Source organism: Bos indicus x Bos taurus, chromosome 12 (assembly GCF_003369695.1).
Source record: "Bos indicus x Bos taurus breed Angus x Brahman F1 hybrid chromosome 12, Bos_hybrid_MaternalHap_v2.0, whole genome shotgun sequence".
Lineage (NCBI taxonomy): Eukaryota > Metazoa > Chordata > Mammalia > Artiodactyla > Bovidae > Bos > Bos indicus x Bos taurus.
In genome coordinates this window covers 47,536,075-47,542,818 of record NC_040087.1, presented here as the reverse complement: position 1 = coordinate 47,542,818, position 6,744 = coordinate 47,536,075, and the positions used below count along the sequence as shown (strand labels likewise).

Sequence of the window (6,744 nt, the reverse complement as noted above, 5' to 3'; positions counted from 1 at the left end):
AAAAGATATCTTGAGGTCAAGAAACAGCCAACAATGTGCAAATATCTTGCAGGAGTAGTCGATTTCCCCCTAGTACCATTAGGGGAAATTTTATTGTTGTCAGTCTAAAGCAAGTTAATGGAGGGTCATATTTCTGTTTGCTCTGGGACAGTATTAGTAACCGGAACCAAGAGGAAGTCAGGCCTCACGGGCCTGGAGCTCTGACTTTCCCGTCAGGCTGCCTCCATTCTCTGGTCTGGATCCCAGCGGATGTCCAAAAGACATTTCACATAACTTATCCATATGGATTTCATGTCATTTATTGAAAACTTGTAACTATATGGACACATTGTTTATTGAGGTGTATTGAGGCCTCAAGAGTTGTAAGCTTTCCAGGTTGGCAAAGTTTTTTTGTTTTTTTTTTTTAGTTCCCCGATCAGAGATCGAACCTGTGCCACCTGCAGTGGCAGTGCAGAATTCTAACCAGGGGTCCGCCAAGGAATAGTCAGCAAAGTCTTGATTACAAGATTCAGGTTAATTAGTGATGCAACATTTCTATGAGATTTGGTAGCTGAGAATTTTGTGTTCTTTGCAAGTCAGTCATCATGAGATGGAATTTGTTAAAGAAACTGAAGTCTGGTAAACATATTAATGTTTCTTTATCCAAACAAATTGGGTACATTCTCCTAGTCCTATGTAGTCATGTACTGGTATATTTAACAAACATTTTATTGGATGTCTGTCATGTACCTGACATAGTGCAGTGCTTTGGCAGGACAAAAGTAAATAAAATAGTTTCCTCCTAAGGGGATAGCAAGACAGTGCCTTTGTAATGATGGAACCATTCTGTATCCTGACTGTGGTGGTTACATTAATTTATATATGGGATAAAATTTCAGTGCTCGCTTCGGCAGCACATATACTAAAATTGGAACGATACAGAGAAGATTAGCATGGCCCCTGCGCAAGGATGACACGCAAATTCGTGAAGCATTCCATATTTTTTAGACATTTCTCCAAAGAAGACATACAAATGGCTAACAAACACATGAAAAGATGCTCAACATCACTCATTATCAGAGAAATGCAAATCAAAACCACTATGAGGTACCATTTCACACCAGTCAGAATGGCTGCGATCCAAAAGTCTACAAATAATAAATGCTGGAGAGGGTGTGGAGAAAAGGGAACCCTCTTACACTGTTGGTGGGAATGCAAACTAGTACAGCCACTATGGAGAACAGTGTGGAGATTCCTTAAAAAACTGGAAATAGAACTGCCATATGATCCAGCAATCCCACTGCTGGGCATACACACTGAGGAAACCAGAAGGGAAAGAGACACGTGTACCCCAATGTTCATCGCAGCACTGTTTATAATAGCCAGGACATGGAAGCAACCTAGATGTCCATCAACAGATGAATGGATAAGAAAGCTATGGTACATATACACAATGGAGTATTACTCAGCCATTAAAAAGAAAACATTTGAATCAGTTCTAATGAGGTAGATGAAACTGGAACCTATTATACAGAGTGAAGTAAGCCAGAAGGAAAAACACCAATACAGTATAATAACGCATATATATGGAATTTAGAAAGATGGTAACAATAACCCTGTGTTTGAGACAGCAAAAGAGACACTGATGTATAGAACAGTCTTATGGACTCTATGGGAGAGGGAGAGGGTGGGAAGATTTGGGAGAATGGCATTGAAACATGTATAATATCATGTGTATGAAATGAGAAGCCAGTCCAGGTTCGATGCACGATACTGGATGCTTGGGGCTAGTGCACTGGGACGACCCAGAGGAATGGTATGAGGAGGGAGGAGGGAGGAGGGTTCAGGATGGGGAACACATGTATACCTGTGGTGGATTCATTTTGATATTTGGCAAAACTAATACAATTATGTTAAGTTTAAAAATAAAATAAAATTTAAAAAAAATTTCATAGAACCACACATGTGCACATAGAGACACACACACACATATATACACACAAATATATGTAAACTAGTGAAATTTCCATAAGGTCAGTAAGTCTAGAAAATGGTGTTCTAGCAATGTAGGTTGCTATAATTAATATTTCTACATTTAAAAGTCTGAACATACTTGGTTACTTTAAGTGTTGATAATGTGAAAGGAAATTTGACCTACTGGAGTAAAAAGTCAACCCCATAAATTTAAAATGTATAATTATATAAGGCATTTAGACTAGTTGAAATCTAACTTTATATATAAGAATATTTAAGTTTATCCACATTTATATTCCATTAGACTTAGAACAGTTAAGAATCTGGGAAGAATTTTCTTTATTAAATCACACAAGTGTTTGATACAGCATTTAATAGGAAAATCACATGTGTTAAATGTATAAATGCTTTTTAAAGGCTTAAGGGTGTTTATTTTAAAAACGTTTTTAAAGTTCCATACAAGTAATGTCCAAATTTAGTAGACTTTTAATTAGGATAATATTTACAAGCTAAACTTAAGAACCAAATATTTATCACATAAATGTATAGTATATTTAATTTTAATATGATGAATATTAATTTTTATATACTAAACTATGAATAATCATTTTTATGCATAAAAACTACCCTTAAAAATGCTCTCATATTTATAACTTGAATACAAAGCTATTGAAAAAATTTCTACCAGGGAACAGGCCCTATGAGCCCGGGAAAAAAAATTGTGACATAGATTCAGTGGAAGAAAACAACTTTTGCCTATGTATTAAAGAAAGTGGTTTGTCCTGAGGACATCTATGGAGTTAAATGCCAAATCTGAGATATAATCTTAAAAAAGAGAGAGAGAAACTTTTCTTAACAAGCATCCTCTCAAGGTCACCACAATTTCTCCTAAGCACAGGCATCAGCTTCCATGTCTGGATCCCTTAGTGCTATAGGCATGTTTCACTATTTCACTTCTTACGGTGAAGTCTAAGTTTTTGTTGCATATCTATTTTCCCACATGACTCTGAGTTCCTACTAGATTAGGGATCATCCCCTATTCATCTTTGTATTACAGGGTCCATAACAGTCTGAGCATCTCAAACTTCATGAAAAGCTGCCATAGCTGTCTCACATGGACCTGGGATTTTCTTCCCGCCAGCCTCTTCAAAAACCCAGATACCAACACAACTGGTTTCATGCTTTAGCTCCTAGATTCAGCAGCCCAATTTGGATCCCTGACCTAGTTTCAAATTGTTTACCCTGGCCATGACCTGACACTCACAGCCTTGGGACACAGCTTCTGGCATTTTCCCATTACTCCACCCACTTGAAGGCAGGACCAAGTCTGTCAAGGAAGAACATCAAACATTCAGAGCTTGGGAGAATGTCTAGAAATCACAGTGACCCAGTAAGTGTCTAAAGACTAAAGTCATTCTACAATCATCTAACATTTCCTGAACACCAACAGTGTTCAAGTTGTTTGCTGAGAACAGGGATATTAAAAACTAGTAAGATGTGGCAACTGCAGTCAAGAGGCTAGTCAATGGAGGTTCTTTTATACAGTTTCATATGCAGTGCCATGGATTACATATGACAAGAGCAAATAACAGATTGGAGAGAAAGGGTAATACAGAAAAGATTTCTGAGCATGTGGCCCTGTTAACTTTTGGTGGCTAGATCAACAGGGTTTTGTGATTACTCCAATGCTGGGAAGTGAAAGGGGTCTAAAAGAACTTAGGAAATAATGTTTAATGAAGTCACTCACTGAGGTGAGGAATACAGAAGGATGTGCTGATCTTTGGGTCATGTTGACTAACTCAGTTTGAAACACGTCTGTATCTACATCCAATACACAACGATATGCAAGTCTACAGTTTGGAGAACTCAGAGAACTGGAGTTGTAGATTTGGAAGTTGGTATATACAGCCTCAAAAGTAAACCAATTGGAACTCTGCTCTGTGTTATGTGGCAGCCTGAACGGGAGGGGAATATATGTGTGTGTATAGCTGAGCTTCTTCGCTGCTCACCTGAAACTACCACAACATTGTTAATCAGCCTTACTCCAATACAAAATGAAAAGTTTTTTGTTTTGTTTTTTTTTAAGTGAACAAATTGTCTTGGGGGATAACAGAATGGTGGGAAGAAAGCAAGAGTGAGACTCTGGGGACTGTCCACATAGAAGGGCTGGGCAGAGGAAGAAGACATCATGGAATGCAGAAGAGCAACCTGCAATTAAAAAAAACAAACAGAAAAACCCTGGGAGGGTAGTTGTGGTGTACATTGCTGGTTTACTAACAAGTATCAATTGCCTGCTCTCTGTCTTTACATAACTCCTCCCCCATGAAGTCTCTGAGCCTCTAGGGAGGCTAAGGGTTGACACACCAGTATAAAGATATCCCACCCACTTTGCTGGGTTGACACACCAGTATAAAGATATCCCACCCACTTTTCTGGGGACTGTGAGGGGCAAGTCACCCAGTGAGATTCAGGAAAAGTTTGATGAAATAGATGAAGGTGGTCAAAAGACACAAATTTCAATTATAAGATAAATAAGCCCTAGACATGTAATGTGGGCTTCCCAGATGACACTAGAGGTAAAACAAACAAACAAACCCTCCTGCCAATGCAGGAGACATAAGAGACAAGAGTTCAGTTCCTGGGTCCCCTTGAGGAGGACATGGTAACCCACCCCCAGTATGCTTGCCTGGAGAATCCCAAGGACGGAGGAGCCTGGTGGGCTACAGTCCAGAGGGTCGCAAAGAGTCAGACATGACTGACATGACTTCGCACGCAGCACGCACAGGACTGTAATTTACAGGATGGTGACTACAGTCAACAACGTTGTTGTTTCAGTTGTTAAGTCATGTCTGACTTTTTGCGACTCCATGGACTGGGAAGTTCCATAGTCAACAATACTGTGCTGTATATTAGAAAGTTGCTAACAGAGTAGATATGAAAAGTTTCTTAACACAAGAAAAAAATTAACTATGTGAAGTGGTGGGTATTAAGTAAACTTATTGTGATAATCATTTTGCAGTATATACATATATCAAATTATCTTATACACATTAAACTTACACAATGTTATATGTCCACTGTGTTTTAATAAAACTAGGAAGGGCTTCCCTGGTGGCTTAGTTGGTAAAGAATCCACCTGCAATGCAGGAGACCACCTGCAACACAAGAGACATGGGTTCGATCACTGGGTCAGGAAGATCCCCTGGAGAAGGAAATGGCAGCCCACTCCAGTATTCTTGCCTGAGAAATCCCATGGACAGAGGAGCCCTGGGGACTACAGTCCATGGGGCTGCAAGAGTCAGACATGAATGAGAGATTAAACCACCACAAAACTAGAAAACAAATATGCACTTCCCCAGTGGTTCAGTGGTAAAGAATCTGCCTTGGATGCCGGAGGCTGGATTTAATCCCTGGGTCAGGAAGATCCCCTAGAAAAGGAAATGGCAGCCCACTCCAATATTCTTGCCTGGGAAATCCCATAGACAGAGGAGCCTGGCAGGCTACATGGGATCACAGAAGAGTCTGACATGACTTAGAGACTAAAAGTAACAATTACAACAAGAAAAAATATATTTTAAAAAAAAGTGTAATGGAACACTAGACATACTCTTCATTAGCCTCTTAGAAGAACTTTCTGAAGTAATGCCCTCTCTTCTTCCATATGGGCTTTGAGGCTTGCTGCAGCCCCTCTCCATGCCAACCTGAGAAGGAAACCAACTGAAGGAAGCCAACTAGCCAGGAGAACCACAGAGATATGGAGCTGGAGCCAACCCTGACCCTTCCTCTCTCTCTCTAGACTTGCATTCCTGAGACCTATGAAGTTTCTTATCCCTTAAACCAGTTTGGGTTGAGTTTTCTGTTACTTTCTTCTGAAACAGAAGCGATAGATACAATTGTGTCACAGAAACCAAAGGAGGTGAGACCTTCAGCCAGAAGTGATCAAGAGTATTTACAAGGCAACAATGGAGAAACAGACATAGAGAATAGACTTATGGATGTGGTGAGAGGGGAGGGGAGGGTGAGATGTATGGAAAGAGTAACATGGAAACTTACATTACCATATGTAAAATAAATAGCCAAAGGGAGTTTGCTGTATTGCTCAGAAAACTCAAACAGGGGCTCTATATTTACCTAGAGGGGTGGGATGGAGAGAGAGATGGGAGGGAGTTTCAAAAAGGAGGGAATATATGTATACCTATGGCTGCTTCATGTTGAGGTTTGACAGAGAGCAGTAAAACTCTGTAAAGCAATTATCCTTCAATAAAAAATAATTATATTTTTTTTTAAAAAGAGATTATGGAGTCGTGAAACATCCCTGATGGTCCAGTGGTTAAGATTCCACACTCCCAATGCAGGGGGCATGAATTTGATCTCTGGCCGGAAAATAAGTTCCCACGTACTGGGGGACATAACCAAATAAATAAATTTTTTTAATAGGCAAGGATATTGAGTGGTACCTAGAGGCCAATGATGAAGGGCTTAAAATGCATCCAAAGAATTTAGTAACTGGAAGGTCTTGAAAGGAGCAGTTTCGATAGTGGTAGCTGCAATAGGGCAGAGCCCAGATTGCCGTCAGGGAGAACTGAATGGGAAGTGAGCACTCAGAGAAAACAAGCAGAGATTCTTCTGTAGTGAAGTTTGACTGCAATGGGATGCCATAACTACAGAGGAATGTAGTGTTGAGGGAAGTATGTTTGTGTACTTTGAAGATGAGACCTACTTAGCAAATGAGTTAACATATGATTCTTTAAGTTTCTTGCCATACCATATTCTCCCCTCCCCCCAGCTCAT

At 39.8% G+C, this 6,744-nt stretch overlaps 1 non-coding gene across 1 annotated transcript; it reads left to right on the top strand.

Annotated features, from left to right (window-relative positions):
• Positions 1 to 877: 877 nt before the first annotated feature.
• Positions 878 to 984, top strand: LOC113902610. Its single transcript, XR_003513875.1, has one exon. It is a non-coding gene; the product is annotated as a U6 spliceosomal RNA (small nuclear RNA).
• Positions 985 to 6,744: the final 5,760 nt, after the last annotated feature.